General features: G+C 36.0%; 1 long non-coding RNA gene across 1 annotated transcript in view; it reads left to right on the top strand.

Moving 5' to 3' along the window:
* Positions 1 to 15,154: 15,154 nt before the first annotated feature.
* The window catches only part of LOC125694716 (uncharacterized), a 28,684-nt gene continuing 22,744 nt past the window's right edge, over positions 15,155 to 21,094 (top strand). The window contains exon 1 of the long non-coding RNA XR_007377671.1: positions 15,155 to 15,201. This is a non-coding gene — a long non-coding RNA (uncharacterized LOC125694716). The remainder of the gene's footprint in view (positions 15,202 to 21,094) is intronic.

The raw sequence follows: 21,094 nt of genomic DNA, 5'->3' as shown, positions 1-21,094 counted from the left end.
TTAATTTGAGAGGAAGAGAAAGTATGGGCAGATAAAATGACTAAAGAAACAAACAATTAGCTACTGGAAATCTTGGCTATCTTAGTAATAGTTATAGGTTAAGATAAGAGGAATTGACATTTCTTTTGAAAGCCATCATCCTGGTCTTTGAATTCTCTTGCCAGTGGCAGCTAGAATCTAAATGTTTGATTTCCTTTATTGAAACAGACACTGGAAGAGTAAAGTCTTGATATTTACCATAACTGCAATTTCCTACAGAAAGTGGGACATAAGTTTTTTTGACTCTTTGAAGTCCATAAGTGCAAAGCTATCTTTATATAGGTTTTTAGCCACGTATGTAAAAAAATATGTTACATACAGAAATAAATAAAAAAATACCACCCAATTATTAATAAAGCTTTCTGTTTACAAATAAAAGATATTTTGCCCAATAGGCAGTCAACATTTCATTACCAAATGCATACTGCCAACGTTAAAAACCTTTGTACAAAAAAAAAAAAATCAAAAACCAAAAAACAATGGTTTCTATGACTTGGCTCAGAACCAGTCTTTATAATCATTGCTGCACCACAGCTTACTCTGTGGTTGATGAATGCCTAAGAACTGCACAGCTTAAATAATATGTCTGGCCTGAAGTTATTTTGTTAAATTTTACAGATCTCAGAATCTACTTATATAAAAAATAGTGCAGGAAAAAGAACACCAATTCATCCGTTAAACAAAAAATGATGTAAATTTAGAAGTGAAATACTTCCCCCAACATCAAATTTAAATCATTCCTCCTTTAGTTAAGTAGTTGTCCTAACACTATCTACCCATGTAAAAAGTTTATTTCCCTCCTGTTTATAATCTCCCCTTAAATATTGGAGGGCCATGATGAGTTGTCACCACAGCCTTTTCTACTCCAGATTGGCAAAGCCCAAAGCTTGTAGTCATAGGAGACATACTCATCATCTTTGTTGTTACTCTCCAAAAGCTCAACATCTTTCCTGTGCTGGGGTTCCCAGACCTGGATGCAATACTCCAGATAGAGCCTCACAAGGGCAGAGTGGAGCTGGACAATAACATCTCTTGCCCTGCTGGCCACCCTTCTGATGCAGACCATGATACAGTTGGTCTACCTGGCTGCAAGCACACATACTGCTGGCTCATGTTCTGTTTTTCATCTATCAGGATCCCTAGTCCTTCTGAGCAGGGCTACTTTCAATCTGTTCCTCTCCCATTCTATATGCTTATCTGGAATTACCTTGACCCATGTGCAAATTCTTGCACTTTGCTTTGTTGAACTTCATTAGGTTCAACAGACTTTTGAGTTTATGTTAATTATTAATTTTTCCTTCATTTAAAGGAGATGATTTGGCTTGGTAACATAGATATAAAATTTATAATAAATAGACCTGTGTTCTTTTCCAGACTAGGATGTAGAGTCCTTTTGTCGTATGAGGAGAACCATGAGCCCTCCCTTTACAACATCAATTTTTATAAATAGTATGCAGTTATTTTCAAAAGCAGACACTGCATATAAAACTCTAATTTAAAATTATATCATTTTTTTTCAAGTTTTATCTTCATTTTTGCTAAGAGTACTTCTAGTTTTCAGTCTCATTCTTTGTGAATTTAGTGTGAAGAAAATTTCATAGGTGCCATTCTGCCAGCTGTCTCAGCCATTCCAAATAATATCAGCCTGTTGCCACCAGAGTGGATGTTTAGCCATTAAGTACATGGCTGTCTGTCTTACAGTGTACAGATCACTTTATTTCTCCAGCTAATCTGCCTGTGACAGGCTGATATCTCTCAGAAGAACAGCAATTACTGCCAAGGTGTAAGCAATGGTAGTATTCAATGCTGTGCCAAAATACAGAATCCAAGAAGAAAGTATTTTTCAACAAAGTCATTTAGTGGGGAAGAGGAGTAAATATGTTAACATCTAAAATTTCTTCCCAGCTTGATTTGTATTTTCCTGAATTCAAGGGAATTGTCCTGCCAGATACTGCTCAGGCGTGAGCATGTCCTCACGAGGAGGGCATGTGGAGTGGAACTTTTCCGTTTTAAGCTTGGATGGTAATACTTTCCAATAATATCTACATGCCAAAAGGAATCACTGAACAATTTAATAATAAGTGCATTTACTAGATGGGCAGCATCAGAAAGTGGCGATCAGGGAAAAGGAAGATTGGTTTTAGATTGGCATTAGCTATTCTTTAAATAACGTGCTTATACATCTACATAGTGTTAAATATGGGAACAAAGGACCATCTCCACAACTCTGATGTGATTCCAGCTCCTGCAAAGCAAAGAACTAATTGCTGTAGTACTCAATATTGAGGCTTTTAAAATATTTTCTTAAAAAGTTTATGGTAATTGACAATTTATGTAGAATTTTTGCACCTTTTTTTATGTGACTGTAAAACTCCCTTTCAAAGTCACTTCCCTGTTTTAAGCTCAAAGTTTTTTTGCTCTTATGATGTCTAATTTTTTACCAAAATCTAGGCAAGAACAATATTTCTCCTGTAAGATTATGTTATTTTTCCTTTTGTTTATAACAAATGCTGATTTTAGTGTACAAAGAAATCAAGCAAGGAATGATGCATAATTTGTTTATAGGTAAGTACTGGAACAGTGCTTTGCATGTTGTGTTCATGGGCCAGTTCTGTAGTATATGAAGGCAGTAACCAGGTCAAGTAAATCAGAGAATTTCTGGGTTCTGAAAGCTACATCTAATCCCAGAAAGGGGAAACTTTTCAGAGAGCAGTCTCTGAAAGAGGGCTTTGCAGTCATGTGCTTGTGCAGTATCCCAACTGTTTTTCCTGCATGAATCAAAAACGAAAATCTGTAGGAGCTCTCAAGCACAGAGTGAAACATGGTATCTATAAATTGAATAGATGTACTGCTATAGATTATTTATTTTCTTGCACCTACACATTTCTCTGGCTTTAAAGAAGTTTCAGGGTATGTGGTGTAGGAGATATTGATTTCCCACAGCAAGTTGTGGGTGTCACCGTGCCACAGTACTTCTGGTTATGATTGTACAGATAAGATGAACAGGAGGGGGGGAGGAGAGGGAAGTGTCTTTCGGTGAGGAGGGGAGTGCAGCTTGAAGGAGCTGACCGCTGCAAAAAGCGATAATGCTCACGCTTGGCAACAAAGGCACCACGCCCTGCTGATTTATCTGTAAGTCCAGGTGTGTCACATTAAGAGAGAAAATAAGAAAAAGAAACTGAGAAGCAGTGGATAAAAGGTCTCCACTAAAGTAAGTTTAGTTTATTTTGTAGATGCAAGAAATCTTTCAAGCACTCCTGTCAGCATTAAAACCTGGGAGAGGAACTCCCTGAGAAAAGAAACGAGACCTTAGGAGGGAAAATTGCCGAGAAAAGAAACCACTGCGGTGGAGGAATTCCCTAGGAGAAAAAAGCCTCTTAGGAAAGAACCCCCGGGGTCCACTTGCTGCAAGGCTTCCTGGTTTTCTCTCACCCCCTGCGGTGACTGGAGAGTTCTTCAGCAGAAAACCATGAGCTACACTGGAAACCTCTCTTGCTCTTCACAAAGACTTACTTTTATTTCCCAATCTCTTTTCTATCACCTATTTTCTCTTCCCTATCTCCCTGATTGACTAGGATTCATAATAAACTGGTCAGGCAAACATTTGACTCATTATGTCTTAATTTTGCCTTCAGGTATATATATATATATATATATATATATATATATATATATATATATATATATATATGTATATAACAGAACCTCTTCTCTCTCCTATAACTGGAGTTAGACTTGTTTAATTTTTTTGCTAAAAAATAAATGGAATAAAATGACTAACATTTGCAATCTTTTTTTTCCCCTGGATTTGTGCATAAATGAAAATAAGAATTAACACCTGTATAGCTATAACAGAAGTGATTATTTTGATGTAACTTTATTTTTTCCTTGATAGAAGGAAATATATACAAATGATGCCTCTTATTTTATTATGTTGGCCCTTAAAGTCAAAGGTGGATGTTGGTGGAGGTAGAAAATTCCAATATTCCATTACATTTTGTTGCCATGTGGCAGATGACAGCAGAAGGGCAGTCTGACAGAATGGAGTCTGATGTGAAAGTGCGAATGAAGCAAAGATGTTTCATTGAATTCCTCATTGAAAAAATTGTTCCTATTGACGTTCACTGACAATTACTGAACAGTTATGGAGACCGCACAGTGCATGTGCGCACGATGAGGAAGTAGGGGGTGCATTTTAGCAGTGTTGACAGCAATGTTAAAGACAAACTACATTCCAAGAGGACTTGCAGATTTTTACTTGCAGGGATTGCAGGATCTTTTCTGATCTTGTCCATGACTGCTGAAAATGTCTAGCTAGCAGTGGTAACTGGGCTGCAAAACAGTGTTGTGTAGTTGAGAATTTGTTCTATCATACAGTGTAATTCTCTATTTGTTTCTGTTGTGGTTATCATGGAAATAAATAGGAAACATTACTTTTGGTTTGACCAACATATAATGAAGCCATCAAAAAAAGGAAAGCTGAGAGATTAAGGATGAATTAAACTCATCAGTGACATTCAGAGAGAAAGAGTAAAAACTAAGTGATGAAAACATAAATAGAAAACTTGAAACAAGTGAGCTAGCATTGCTGAGTGACAACAGTTCATATATAGCTGTGGATTTGTTTCTTCTTGGATACAAAATTCAATGACTTCTTTTCCTGAACTAGAATCAAGAGAACGTATTTTGTAGATGTAAGAAATCTTTCAAGCACTCCTGTCAGCATTAAAACCAGCAAGATTTTAAACTGTATTATGTTTTTCTTTAAGGTTTAGGCATTTTTTTTTTTAAATTACTATGTATTCCTCATTGCATGTTAGGGGAAAAATATATCAGTAAGGAATACCTTTAGAAGCATTCTAGGCCTTTTGTCATCCTTTTAAAATCAACCTTATTAAATCCTTTGTGGAATCCAGCTTGCTGGTTTTATTTATTCTGAATTTATCTTGTGATTACATACAATAGTAATACCATTCTGTAACTGCTTTCTCTTCCTTCCCACTTTTTACCTTACCACAAATTATGTCTTCACAAAAGCTGATGTTTGTTTTTCCTCCTCACAGAATGAATAAAAAATGAATGTGTGTAGAATAAACAATTACACAATTATTTTTTTTAAAGAACCAATCTGATGAAGTGTAATCTCAGTGAATGGAGAAATTTCTAGCATTTTCACTGTTGCAGCTGATCTTTACATGATACACTAGAAGCATTAGCAGCACATAAAAAATCCTTCACTCTGAGCAATTCATCTGCTTTTATTTCTGACAGATCATCTTTAAATAATTAAAAAACAAAATGCAAATGAACAAAAAACAAGACAAAACAAAACAAACCCAAAAAACAAATAGAAACCCTTTTCTGGAGTATATCTTCATTTTTTTTTTTTACAAATCAATGTGATAAACAATTAATTCCTTAATTTAGTAACATCTTCTGGGGATTCATTTCACCTCCAGTAGAAGTGTTTTGGTTTTTTTTTTTCCACAGGAAAACTTGCAACTTGCAGATCTCAAAAGGAAACCTTGTTTTAGAAAATTAAAATCCATTTCCAAATTCCCATATGCTGTAACTCAATGCATCAGTTTTCTCATTGCTGTGGCTAAATACTGTAACTTGACTCTTGCATTATACCTTTCCTTTGAGCAGACTGAGACTGTTACTGACAAAATTATAGGAAGGGAAGCAGGACTTCAAAGGTAAATGAGAATACATACTGTGTGGACAAAAGTTGTGGAAAAGCTCTGCAGTTCTGATTATCCTTCACATAGTTTGCTAGGAGTAAGTGTGAGAAACTTGGAGTTCCTTGAGTATACCCTTAGCCCATATGTGGTAAAGAGGCACATATGTGAACAACTTCAAGAGATTCTTTTTTCTACCCTAAATATTCTTCAAGTTTATAAAAATTATTCCCACTATCACACTTGCAGGTAAAATTATTCCTGTTTGCAACATGAGATCTTCAGATAATATTAACATAATGTTAACAATTATTCTATGGGGCTAATTTGACACAGTTCTGGCTTCATGATATCCAAACTGAGGACTTGCTGCAGAATATTATGTGTCCTAAATAGCCAATGTATCTTATTTTCTTTTATGTAAAAATACAGAACACCTCCCAGAATTGAGAGTTCACACCTAGATCTCATCCTATTGCAGTTATGAGATGGCTTTAATAAATGGACTGCTTAGGGAACTGGAGAATGTTCCTCAAACCCTCAGGAAATAAATACTCGTAGATTACCAGGTACATACATAATTTAAAATCATGGAAAAACTGAAGGAAAAATAAAACTCACGAACAGTAATACAAAAGATATCTAAGCATTTTTAGGTATGGAAAACAGCTATGGTTTTTAAAGTCATCCAGAACCTGCTATAATAAATTTCAGATGAAAGTTAAATAACATACATTTTTCAATGTTATTTTCTTTCATCTGAATCAGAGAGTAATCTTATGTTAAGATCTATATTTAGTGTTAAAAACTCTTCTAAAAACATTTTCCTTCATGTTATTGTCAGCATGAAAGACAAAGTATTCTGAAAACTGGATCAGGAAATGACGCCTCCAATGATATCCATCTATTTTGACTTTGATAAGCCCTTTGAGAGGACTCGACTCAGAAGATCAATAAAATGACAAATCAGCAAAATGTACAAATTTTTCTTGCTTTTACCCGTAGGAAAGTTGTGTCCTTAACAGCCACAGTACCTTTCTCCTTCATAATAAACATTCCACATTGTATCAGAAAAAGGTATTTTGTTATCGATGTCTGCCCAAATAATCACCTCAGCTAAAAATATCTTCAGAAGGCAGTTTCATTTCATTTATACTTCCATAATTATTAATTGATACAACACCCCTTCAACAATTTTGTGATGACACCAAACTGAGTGGTGCAGTTGATACAACAAAAGGAAGGGATGCCACCCACAGAGACATGAACAAACTTTTGTTTGGCCCACTGAACCTACTAAGGTTCAGCAAAGCCAAGTGCAAGGTATTACACTTGTGCTGGGGCAATCCCAGATATGTGTACATACTGGGAGAAGAACTTGAGAACAACCCTGCTTAGAAGGATTTATGGTCCTTGCAGATGAAAAACTTAACATGAGTATCCTGGGCTGCGTCAGACAAGGAGTGGCCAGCAGGGTGAGAGAGATGATTGTCCTGCTCTACTCTACCCTTGTGAGGCCCTGTCTGCATTACTGCATGAAGGTCTCGGATCCTGAACACAGGAAAAATGTTGAGCTATCGGAGTGGGTCCAGAGAAGATCCATGAAGATGATGAGGAGGCTGGAGCAGCTCTGCTATGAAGAGATTGGCTTGTTCAGTATGGAGAAGACTGAGAGGATGCCTTATTGCAGCCTTCCAGTACTTGAAGGCAGCTTATTAACAGGAGAGAAGTAAACTTTTTACATGGGTAGATAGTGATAGGGCAAGGGGGAATGGTTTTAAACTAAAGGAGAGTAGATTTAGATTAGATGTTGGAGGAAAATTTTAACTGAGAGAACAGTAAAACACTGCCACAGGCTGCCCAGAGATGTTGTGGATGCCTCGTCCTTAGAGGTGTTCAAGGCCAGGTTGAATGGGGCCCTGAGCAGCCTAATCTAGAACTTGGTTCAGTTGTTGATGGCCAACCCTGTCCATAGAAGTGTGGCTGGATGTAGGTGATCTTTAAGATCCCTTTCCAATCTTAGCCATTATATGGTTCTATGATTCTATAATTCTATGATTCTGTATGTACAAATCCAGATATGTTCACTAGAATTGGATTATCCTTAGCAAGGTGTTGGTGATGACTTGATCTTTAGGGTCAACTGGATTGACTACTGGTTATGTCCTACTAGCCAGAATAGTCAAGCATTTCATTACCAGTTAATGTTTACTTTCTAGATATTTTTAATTTGTAATACTAGAAAACGTAAATATCTCTTTAGAGGCAAAACTCATTGGTATTATTATTATCAATTGTTATGTTTTCATGTGTATTGTGATACCTTCAGTTTAAAAACACCTTAAAAAGTGGTTCTGGTATCCTGAGTTCCTCAATAATAATAAAATCTTACATTCCAATGGAGAAGGATGGATAATCAGATTTTTAATTTGCATCAGGCATATTAATTGCAGAGTAGGATTTCCACATAAAATATCAATGTACTGGAACAAACAATTAATGTATTAGAACACTTACATTCATTTCTTGAGATTTAAAAGAATTTTTTTTTGTTTTCATAAATCTCAATTGTAGGTTTTTTTGTTTCATTTTATTTTAAAGTCTGTAAATGAGAACAACAGAACCAATGTTTTCTTAAAACCCTAATTAGCTAAAGTGTTAATGATGCTTTTCTAGTCATTGTACTGGCAAACAAAACAACAAACCACTATAGAAAGAAAATAATTTACATGGTATGGGAAAACTTTTTAGAATAGCTTTCAAGAAACATGACATGGAAAGAAATACTTAATTCAGGTTTTTCCTTCCTCCCTTCCTCCCTTCCTCCCTTCCTCCCTTCCTTCCTTCCTGTGGGAGAATAATGAAAGTACATTTGGAAGTTCAGCAGGGAATTTGCAAAGTGGCTTGAATGATACAGCATAGCAAGTTTATGCTTTATATTTATCTGATTCATTCAGATTATAAACAGAATACAAGAAGTATGTTTTAATATGTATTGATAGTAACAAAATATTCTATCTACATAGATAAATTTTGATTGTTTAAAAACAGTTAATATTAGATAAAAAGAATTCTTTCTGACCATTAACAGTGAAAAAAGGAAAAAAAAAAAAGCATCGTATTTTTTTACATTCTTTGTCTCATTATTTATACATCTGATCAGTCATACATCTTTTTGTTCAGTGTTCCATACTAGAATGTGACTACACTAGAAATACACTCTCCTCAGAACAAACAAATTCACTTTGGGTTTACACTGTGTTTTTTTTTTTTTCTATGGCTCCTTTGTTTCAAACCACTAATCCTTAATGGGCCTTTAACTTTCTTTTTCTTTCTCTTAAAAACCCGTAAATATATGCAAGTCTTTCCCTTTAAAGCCAAACAGAAAGAGAAAATATTTGAGTTCGCATGCCACAGCTGCAGGCAGTGAATCACACTAGGGAAGAGTGGAAATACCACTGACATAATCCAACAAGAGGTCTGATTCATTTTATGTCTGAAGCAGTCATTGTGGTCTTAAAAAACTGAAATAAGTTTCCTTTGCAGTCTTTACAGGGGAAAAAATCATCCTTACTAGTTCAAAAAACGATTCCACTTTTTATTTATTTCTACTCCTATGTCTTGCTTTTACTTCCTTAGTTTCTTACTATTTTGCAAGTAGCTTGACTTTGCATATAATAGCAAAACTGAATTAGAGATAGGATGTTGAAGAGAGCCAATCAATATCTTCCTGGCCCTCTCAGTCCCAGCTGAGCTTGTGACAAGCAATTTAGTTGCTGTATAAGAACCAGATCCAAGGATCTCTTCAGAACCCGTGTTTTAGGCTTCTAATATAGGGCAGTCAGAAAACATTGTTTCCTGTCTTGCACACAGGGGGAGTTAGTATTCCATCTTTCAAGATCTTAGTGGAAGCACCTGCCTAGGGTCCTCTCTAAATATGCAGGACTCCACTCAGTATGCATAGACACTCTTTATACAGCTTCCTACAGATCATCAATAGTGAATAATGAAGAGAGTAATATTAAATTCAGACTTTTAGATTCTTTATTCAAGGCTGTAGGGAAGTTTTGTCCTCTTGGGATCCTAATGCCTGAATTTTCACTTGAAGGACTTTAAAGAGCTCAGGAACTTTCTCTAAAAATAAAATAAAAATAAAAAAATAAAAAAAAGAACTGGATTAATGATTTAAAAGTTCCGCTACTTACAGATGAAATGATGACTGCAGTAAAAATCTACTGGCTCCAGTACTTGTCTGGAAACAATCCTTGTTACTGCTTCAAAATATTCAGACACTGTTGTCCATCCTTCCATATAGTGCTGTATTCAAATGGTTGCAATTGTCAGGGCAGGATGACAGGAAGGAAGAAGAGATGAAGTAAGGAGGAGTGAAGGGGTGGTAGTTGATTTGAATCCTCTCTTGAAAAAGATGCAATGAAATATATGCTTGTTGCAATCTGCAGCGAGTGCCTTGGACATGAGAATAATGCTTGTGTCCTAAAGTGGAAATTGTAAATATGTGTTTAATGTATTTGAATAGGTGCACTTTGAGAACATTTCTCAGATCAGTTATCAGCTGTGTTAGGCAGTTATATGAATAACTTCAGGATGCTGACCAAGCTTAACTCAGGTCAACATGGATGATGTATCAACCTGCTCTGACCTTTCAAGAAAATGTAAGGATGTAGAAGAACTCAATTTTTTACCTGACGTTAAAAGTTTTATCAGAATAGATATAAACTTATAGAAAGTTCATAGATCTCAAATTGTTCCTAGAAAGCAAAAATGTTTTAGGTAATTAGTGTTGTAATAACTTTCTCATTTTCACATAATAAAAATTGGCTAAAATTGTCTAATATTTCAACACTTTATTGCAGTAATCTTTTTCTACAATTTCATAGAGATTTAAATTCAAGTTATATTCTATATGATTTTAAATCTTTAGTCATACCTATATGTAATGAAATTCATGTATATTCCAAAACAAAAATCTAGGTTTAGGTGTCTATATACAGCATGAATATGGCTCAGAATTGAGTAAGCTCCAACAAATGGGATCTATTGCGTTCTGAAGAGATATAGGTAGTATATTTAAAAACCTCAGGCAGATGTATCTTGTAGAAGCCATTGTTTTAAGCTTCTATAAATCAACATATAAAAATGACAAAATATACCAGCTCCCCACTTTTTATTTTAATCATAAAACATAGTGTTAACTGTATTTTATGATATATACTAAGGAGTTGCAAACTCTCAGTCTTGCCAGGCACTGCCTATGAACTCAAACAAATAGGAATCCTTAACAGAAAAGGTACTAAAATGCTGGGAAATTACTGTTCTGAGAGCTTTGGCATGGTTCTCGTTGCTAGGGAAACCACTTCTTTGTCTCGACGTGTTCAGAATGGCTGCCTCATTAGACACTGAACCTGATCATCACTTTATTGCATGGGAAAAAAAAAAAAATGAGAAGAGGAAAAGCTAATGAGACTGCAAATCTATAAAAAAACATCAAGAATGAACAGGAGTAATCTTAAATAAAGCTATGTATAATTATAATCATAATTATGTTCTGTTAAGAGTAAATTTACCTAGGCTACTTCATTCCACATCTAGCTGAGGGTGAAGGAATGAACAATTCTTCTTTCCTGCTTGCCTTTTAATGAATAAAAAACAAAATTAATAAAAGAAAACAGAAACAAACAAACAAAATCCCCCCCCCAACCCCCCCAGAACAGAAACCACATAACTGGCCAATCATTTATATTTTGTCTAAAACAAATATCTTTCTATTAAACACTGTGAAACATATATTTAATATGATCATCCAGTTTATTTAACTGCTTGAGACATATAGTGTTGCTGCAGCAGATTTTACTGGTAAAATCAGAAGCATAAAATGTCAGAGAAAAGCCTACAGAGGTGCATTTATTACTCTGATCATAAAGAGGAGTGTTGAAAAAATAGTAAAAATGTGAAAATATACAGTGATGGGAGAGTTGCTTTATGTTAGCTACCAAGTTTTAAGCAAGATACTAAAACCAGAACCACATAAACATATGAAATGCAGCACAGTTAGATGCAGCTTCAAGGCATTACACATTGGTAATACAAGTAAGAATCCAAGGTCCCTCAGGAGCTCAGCTCCTGCCCTTGGTTGTTGAGAAGAGCCTTTGAAAACAGGGTCAAAGTTTAACCCCCACTCTCTGTGGCTGATAAATAAATAAACAAACAAACAAACAAAAAAACAAATAAATGGATATTAAAGTTATCATCCCCACAACTCGGTTCTATGAGAGGAGAAGATAAATCCAAATCACAGGGGAAACAGTAAAGAAATGCCTAACTTCTCTATTCATATTTATGTATGGGGAAAATAACCCACCCATTAATTATTTTTTCTTTTTTTTTTCTCTAGTTGTATTAAATGTGAAGGTGAGTAGCTAGGTGCATAAATTCCATACATAACCAGGTGGACTGATAGATTCCCCTCACTACATTGAGGCCCTGGAGCATGTCCAGAGAAGGGCAATGAAACTGGTGAGGTTCTGTAGCACAGGTCATATGAGGAGCAGCTGAGGGAGCTGGTATTGTTCAGTCTGGAGAACAGGAGGCTCAGGGGGGACCTCATTGTACTGTACAACTTCCTGAAGGGAGGTTGTGTGAGGAGGGGTTTGGCCTCTTCTCCCAGGCAAATAGTAGGACCTGAGGAAATGGTCGCAAGTTGTACCAGAGGAGGTTTAGGTTGGACATGAGGAAAAAATTTTTCTCTCAGAGAGTGGTCAGGCACTGGAATGGCTGCCCAGGGAGGTGATGGAGTCACCATCCCTGGCAGTGTTCAAGAGGCATCTGGATGAGGAGCTACTGAGGATGAGATCTGGTTTAGTGCTTGTGGTAGCAATGGTAATGGTTGGACTAGATGATCTCGCAGGTCGTTTCCAACATTGCGATTCTATGATTCTATGATTCTGTGAAGGAGTTACTTTCCACAAGTATAAAGAAACGACAGAAATTTATACATACCTTCCATCTTAGTGACAACTTAGTCAGCTGAATGTCTGATTGTAGCCTAACAAGCAAAAAAATGTTAAAAACCTCACAAAATATAGAAATATTTTTGCTTGTAATACAAAGGCTATATAATTCTATGATAAAAGTATTCTTTTCATAAATAATAATGTTTTTTGTGCAACAAAAATTCTTTTTTTTTTCAAGGAGAGTTTATTTTAGCATTATTAAAGTGTGGTTTTCAGATTACAGCTGTAGGAGAAGACTAAAGAGCAATGTAATCACCTGTCCACTACATGGCAAAAATGCACACTTGTTTTTCCTCAGAAACAAATGCTTTTCATTTTATGACAAATGCTCTCAAAATTTAATAAAAGAAGAATCACTACCAAGATAGATAATTCTTCCAAATGATGCAGAGGGATCTACTCTGGAGGGCTCCTGTAATCCCCAGAGTGTTTTGCTTTCACTACAGTATTCTTTTAAGCAGAGTTACACCAAGAGAAGAACTAGATGGAGATATTTAGAATCAATATGTAAAGGAAGAAATAGTACCTAGAAAGCTACAAGATCATTGTTTGAAGTAGGTGTAATGGAAGATTTGAAGAAATTATTCTATGAGCCACTGACTTAAGAACAACTTTTGGTAAATAGAGTGGAAGTAAATGGTTCATCTTGTCTTCCCTTTTAACTAAACACTGACAAGAATACCAGTGTTTGAAGAAGAAGGTTAAGAAATGCTGCCTGAAAGTTAACACACAAATATGTGAGCCTCAATGTCCATGAGAAAAAATAATTAGAAAACACAGTTATAACTGCATTGTAGTTATAATAATCACTCCATTTGGTTATGATATTTTGTCTGAATGGGACTGAGTGTTTCAGGACTTCAGTGTGAGATGCATTTCAGAGTTCATGTTCTGAACTGTCAAATTACCAAAATTTCTTGAATTTTTCTCTACTGATAATAATTTCTTGATTGCATTTCTCTACTGACATAATTTCTTGATTGCATTAACAGACCTAAAATGTGAAATACATTTTCTTTTTTTTAATAGAGGAGCTCAGAGTGAGAATTGAAGAGTTTTCAGTAACTTGATTATCACTCAATGTGGATAGAAAAAAAATGTTTAAAGCATAATAAATGCTCTTTTACTCTCTCTCTTTTTTTTTAATTAAGGCACACACAAAAAAAAAAAAAAAAAAAAAAGAGGAGATTCAAATTCAACTTTTGATCTGGAATAGTTTTTAAGATTCTATATTAATTTTAGCCTCAGTAAGAATTAATTGGGAATTTTAATAGCTAAGAACAGCACAAGTTGTTCTATTTTTGTGGATCAGAATCTCATTTTTCAGAAGGAAAAACTTCCAGTGCATTTACAATTGTATATTATTTCTAAAAACTAGATTAGTGCATTGAAAATGATATACACAGTTTTTAATATACAAAACTGAATAATGTACCTAATAGCTTACATTCCTTTATTTGTAAGCTGCATTTTGAGTTATAAAGAAAAAGTCTTATCAAAATTGAAACCTGTAAGTAATTATGCAGATAACATGCAAATCCTGGGTCAGAAATGGGTGCAAAATCAGCTTCACAGCTGAATCAGAAACTTCCAAAACTAAAAATATAACCAGTCCTAGTTGGATGTAGAAGACCATGAAGGAAAATAAGAGGCACTTATACAGTCCACATAATCCTTTGAAGGCTCCACGCATAAGTTCTTACATCGTTCTTCAGTGCACAAACTGATGCATCAGCATGCAAACCAACCTTTCAATATGAAACCAGAAAATACCAAAAGATTTGAATTTTTTCAAGTGATGTAGGTCACAATATCTTCAGTGCTATGATGTCATGTGCATCTTGTCCTCTTATTTTAGCCTACCTCCCAGGCCACTGTAAGAAAGAAAACAGAGGGACAGCTTTGTCCTTCTGCTTATGACACAGCACATCCCCTGGATAGACAACTAGAAGGACTAGAAGTGCAGGCAATGAGGTAATTTCTAACTCTCGCACAGGACACATGCAGGAATGGCGATGGCACTGTTTAAAGTAGATTCAGAGGAACATGGATGAAAGATACATGTCTCTCATCTTTGTTGTTGCTACTAGAACACGAAATATGCCCAAGTTACTTTCCATTCTTTTACTATTCTTTTTGGAAAGCTGTCTTGTAAGGTCCGTGTCCATTGTCCTGATGAAGTTCTTGAATAACAGGCATAGAGTGTGAAGGGAAAATTAAAATTTGTACTGAACTGTATGGGAACTGCTGAGTCACGGCCTGACTCTGATTGATCACCTGAGGTGAGCAATAAGTCAGCCAGAGGAGCACAGGTGAAGGCAATTCACCCGTGCTGCCCAAAGGGGTGGAGCCACCCCTCCTAGACAAATTTAAGAGCTGCCTACCAGGGGAGAAGGCTCTTTTCTGGAGATCTGCTCTGCTGGAGTTTTGTAAGTGAGCCCAGGATATGGGTAAGCTTTCTATCTATTCTCTTTTTGTTATAATCTGCTTTACCGAACTCTCTTGTTTAATTTGTAATTATACCATCTTAATATTTGTTGATTATACACACACATAGTGAGAAAGTTGCAATCTGATACCTCTGTTCTATGTTTGGTGAATATAGTAAGAAAAACCTGAACAAAGATGGAAAGGTAAACAAGAAGTGTAAGATCAACTTTGGACTACCAAAAGCTCCTAGAGTATCCTAAACAAAACTCTGAATTTATACCTTCTTTTTAAGCGTTTTTAAACTTCATCTTCAAAGGGAATTATCAATTTTAAAAGGAATTACTTATATCAGTCAGCTGATATTGTTAAACTCTGTATTATCAGTGTAAAATGAAAATTACTCACTGCTTACACAGATTTGTAATAACAGAATTATAAAAGTATGCTTTCTAAGCTCAAGCCCTGGGATATAATCCTTGTGCAGGTTAACTGCAGTTTTGTCTTCTTGTAACATCATAAATCTATGAGGGCTGCTCTGAAAGTGATGCCTTTTATTTTATTATGTGATTGATACATCAGTAGAAGTCAAATCTTCCCTTGAATATTCTATTACATTTTGTTGCCATGGAACAGATGGCAGCAGTGGGGCAGTCTGATGAAATGGTGTGTGACTTAGAATTTTGTATGGCGCAAATGTGTGGCACTGAATTCCTCCATGCTGGAAATATTACACCCATTGGCATTGATGGACACTTGCTGAATGTTTATGGAGACAAAACAACGCAGGTGAGCAAGTAAGGTGGTGTGTGGTATATTTCAGCCAAGGTGAGGGTGACAGTGGGTTACTCCCACTGGTGCAGAGTTTTACAAGTAAGGATTGCAGGATTTAGTTCATTGCTGGTGAAAATACATAGATAATGATGGCAATTACGTTGCAAAATAGTGTTTCGTAGTTGAGAATGTGTTCAATCAAATAGTGTTGTTGTGCTCTTTGTATCTATTCTAGAAATTATTTATAGAAATAGGAAGCTTTACTTTCAGAGCAAATTATTTGGAATAATACATTTAAAATTTCATTTCCAACTTTTTTCCTGTCTATGATTTAGCTTTTAGAATTCCTCTGAAATAACACTATTGTTTGCATCTTTGTGACTGATATTTCTTGTCCAATCAGTAGTATTTGAAAAGATACAAAAAGACACTTTCTGTTTGGGGTTCAAAATTTTAGCTCTAGGTGCATGACACTGTAGGTCAAATGCAAAAATAGGAATAAATCATCCTGTTGGTAGCAATCTAACACTGCATGTCTTATTCCCAATCACATGATGCAGAAAACAGCCCTGACACTTCTGTGACTGCTCCAGCCCACTGTAAACAGGAGGTGGCAGATCTAGTCTTTGATCCCATATGCTGCAGTGATATAAAATGGCAGTAACTAGCTGAGGAAGACATTTCTACAGTATGCTAGCTAAACAGCTTTTCTAAGGGTAGGTAGAGCTGCTTTTCTTCCTTTTTGCAGGAGACTGAAAAGTATTACAGAAATAATTAAAAAAAAATAAAACAGCTTTCTGATAGCTTGGTAGTGTGATAGAGACTCTATTGCATTCAAGGCTTCTTTTTTTCTTTTTTTTGCCCCGTGTGTTACCTCATAAATAATGTAATTTTTTGGTCTTTTGTGGAAATATCCTCTTATCCTTTTCTTTCTCCTACTTCTGCAAAGCTTTTTTTAGTATAAAAATTTGGTTTATGCCATGATACCAAAATTCCACTTAAAATCAAGCTAATACACCCCTCTTGCAACATATAATGGTGAAATCCAGCAGGAATGGACCCCAGATTTGACACAGTCTTACACAGTCTATTGTGTAACAGACCATTACTTTTTGAATTTATCTTCCCAATATATCACAATCGCAGAATGGGAAGGGACCTCTAGAGATCATGGAGTCTGACCCCTCTTCAAAGCAGGCTGGCTCCCTGAAGCAGGCTGCGCATAATGTCCTTCATTTACTAAGAAAATATTGCTTTTAGTATGAAACAAACTTTGAGATGGGACTGTTTCTGCATTCTCTAGATATGAAAATAAGACTCAAACCAACATATTCAGCAAACTATGTCAATAAAAAACAGCAAAGTGGAGTCATTCTAAATTTTTTCAATTTTTCAAACACAGGAAAACAAGGAGTGGACAGTCTCATATCTGAGAGAAGTAACACATGTACACATTGTGTTTACTCGTTTTTAATCCATCTCCATGTGTGATTATGAAGCATATCAGGAATTACAGCAGAAATGTATTGTACAGCTTTTGACAGCAACTATACTGAGATTTCTACAGAAAAGCTGGTGGAGTTCAAATGTATTAAAAACAGCTGGCATTCAGATTCATGCAGGGTGTCACTAATCTTCAAGGTGTTATTCTGATGAGGCTAAATAATGTAATCTCCAAGCTACAGTCTGTCTTAGGAGGAAGTTTTGGATGCATCATTCTGATCAAATAATTTTTTTTTAACATTCTGCTATTCTATCTTCTTCATCTCTGCAGTCTTCATCAGCTCTTGGAGCTGAATGACTGCTTCGTAGTGTGGTGAGACTGGGACATAATATCACGGCCACAGATAACAAAATATCTTTCTTTTGTCATCCCATTGTCCAGTGGGATCTCCTGTAGTCAGAGATTCAGCAGTGCACATTAATCTTCACAGGGTTTTGCAGGACGTCTCTAACTCAATTCCCTTACATCCTCACAGTTGAGGATGTCCAACTGTAGAAATATAATACACAAAGTCTGTTGTTAATCAGAAAGGGATATGTTCTGATATGTTTCACAATAGGAGGAGAATTTGGATCACATACTGTAGCTATGAAGGAGAATAAGTGTGATAAGACTAGTACTGAACAGACGAAGAAATCATGCTCTGATTATGGAATTATTAAGGAAGGATAGTAGTACAGAGATATTGACATACATCATTGTTCCAGGATATTTCTGAGACATAAAGGAAGCATGCTTGGGATTTTCATACAACCAAGTTCTTACAGTTTAATTACTTTGTATTAGCTGATCCATGTTAAAAGTACCCAGATGTGCCTTTTGGCCAAAATTAAGTGGAGATTTCTACTTACACTTCATTTTCCAATCTATGTTTAATTACACTGTATTTACTGAGAACTAGAGGATCATAGATGAACAGTTGAGTATTTTTTCTGACATATAGTACCTTAGACTGTGCTAATCTGACATGATATCTACATTTCCTTGGTTTACTTTCTAAACAGAGTAATAGGACAGGGCAAAATCAGCACTGAATATTTTGACTTCAGGGACGTTTTGCAAAACACACTTCTGACACAGAAGATCTCAGAACAAGAGCTAATGAACCAAATGTTCTGGATATGAAACCAAAGAGAAAATTAAAAATTAGGTTCTTAAACTTCTGTTCTATATACCTTCCTGCCTACCATAAAGATCTCTCCCCAGACTGGTCATATGTGGCTGATGGTGTTGTCCAGGCACCTAGGCTGATTAGCTGATCAGACATATGCAACTCAGCCTTCCTGCCAAGATTTTAAAGAGTTGTCTATTTTGGGAATCACATTCTGAGTATTTTGAGGTCTAGCAGTGGTTATGATAGTTGTGTAACCCTCTAGATGCCTCATTAAAGGAAGAAAAATGAAACACTCAGCATGGAAGCAGGCATTCAGAGAGCAGTGGAGTCACTGAAAGGCAGTTTTGAGGCTACCAAGCAGATGATGTGGCCCCTGAGAAATCAGGTTTATAAACCTCCTGTTGAATCTTAGGAATATAAATTATCGTGCAGGTTTCAGTGAGACTAGAAAGGAAAATATTTAGGTGAGACAAAGACTTCCAATAAAAGAGGTACAGTGTATAACTACACAACACTTTCAAGGTATTTGAAAAAAGGAAAAGGAAAAGAAAAAAAGGAAAAAGTATAAAGACTCAGGAAAAAAGTTTGCTCAAGTTTAAAAAGTTATTGTATGCCAGCCAAGACACTCTTAACTGTTTATTTGAATTATCTTTAACTGTAGATGAGACTAAATCAAGTTACCAAGTCCACATACTGACAACTACCATAACAGTATCACAGATTCACAGAAGGATTATAGTTGGAAGAGAGATCTGAACACTATCTAGTCCAAATCCACTGCACAAGGAGGGCCGCCTTGTTCAGTTTGCACAGGAACATGTCCAAGTCACTTTTGAGTATCTCCCAGGAGGGAGAGATTCCCACTTCTCTGGGCAAACAGCAAATAACCTGATTATCAGTTTGAACCCTGATTTACAAGATTAAAATGTCTGTGAATGATGAGGAAAGAGGATTTAATAGGATTTAAGATTACTTACGTAAGTGAGAAGGCATTTTAATGCTTGGAGATCATCACAGAAATTATCCAGTCAGGCATATATTCAGTTGTAATTTGAAATTGTACTCAATGTGTATTTTGAATACCTCAATTAAAAGAAAAAATATAGAATTATAGAACCATAGAGTTGTTTGATTTGATAGAGACATTTAAAAGTCATCTAGTCCAGCTGCCCTTTGATGAGCAAAGACACCTACAGCTAGATCAGGTTGTTCAGAGCCCCATCCAGCCTGATCATGAGCAGTGACCATGCAGACCACATTCCCTTCCAGAAAACTTTGGTAGCGTGTGCCCCTTGATTCAAGGAGACTAAGCTGGACCTCACGGACTTCTCGGGCAGTGTCTCACCTCCTGCTGCCCCCTCTGGAGATATAAATCCATGGAGGCACAGAGCAGATAAAATTGGTGGCCTCTGTGACGGGGTCTGCCCCACAGTAGAGAAGAGCCAGTAACAGCTGGAGTCAGCACACCAGTAAAAGTCCTGTCTTGTAAGTGAGGGGCTGACGTGTCTCAAAGCAGGTGAGCAATAGAGCAAAACTGCCAGTCAAAAAAAAGGGGACAGTAAAAGTACCCCTAGAGCATCTTGTCTGCCCTAGGAGAATTTGAGAGCTGGTAGGGAAGTGGGGTGTAAAGGAGAATTAAGAGAATTACCTGCACGGAGGTCTTTGACTGAGAGAATCAAAAGGAGGAAGGGTTATTACTATTGCATACAGAAATCCATACGTGCAGAGCTGTGGAGCAGGGTCTTCATATCTGAGAGCTGGGGGAGAAATATAATCCTGGCCATGCAGGAGAGCCAACAGGTTGTCTGTAAAAACTCTTGTCCAACTATTCTTGAGACAGCATAACTGGTAGAAGCTACAAACACAAAAAGAAAAAATGGTGATGCATTACAGATTATGCTAGTGGCAGTATGTGGGAAATATTCCCATGGCCTAGATATCTAATTAACAGCAACTGAAAAAGTTTTCATTCTTTCTAAGTTCTATGTACAAAAAAAATTGCTATATTTGCAAGTCATTTCTCTCTGCAAATTTTGGACTGAAGACTGATACTCAAACTATAGTACAGATTAGACATTATTTTTCTGCAATTATCCAGCCACAGTCAGTGCAATGGAATTATAAGAACCAAACCAGAAATATCTTCCAAAGCCTCAAACTAAAATACATGTGAAGATATGTGAAAGGTCTAAAAATTTGTTTTTTTTTTCATGTGGATCTTCTGTACATTGTCTACATATTGTTTAGAGTTTTTAAAATGTTTTTTAAAAGAACTTTTAATATCTGATGTCTGAAGTAGAGAAATGGAGACAATCTTTGGTAAACTTTGTTCAGATTCAGGATAAAATGACCGAAGAACTTGACATGAGTATGTATATTCAGGAAAAAGTAATTTAGCTGTCAGCTCAGCCATGGTAACCATCTATACACACCTGTTGAGCTCACTGCAGCTGTGCTGTGGATATCTTTCTCTGAAGTTTAGGGACACTATCACAGATAATTAGTTCAATACTGTGAATCAAAT

The sequence above is a fragment of the Lagopus muta genome, chromosome 6, assembly GCF_023343835.1.
Source record: "Lagopus muta isolate bLagMut1 chromosome 6, bLagMut1 primary, whole genome shotgun sequence".
NCBI lineage: Eukaryota > Metazoa > Chordata > Aves > Galliformes > Phasianidae > Lagopus > Lagopus muta.
The sequence above is the reverse complement of the archived record's forward strand: the minus strand, read 5'-3'. Positions and strand labels throughout refer to the sequence as shown.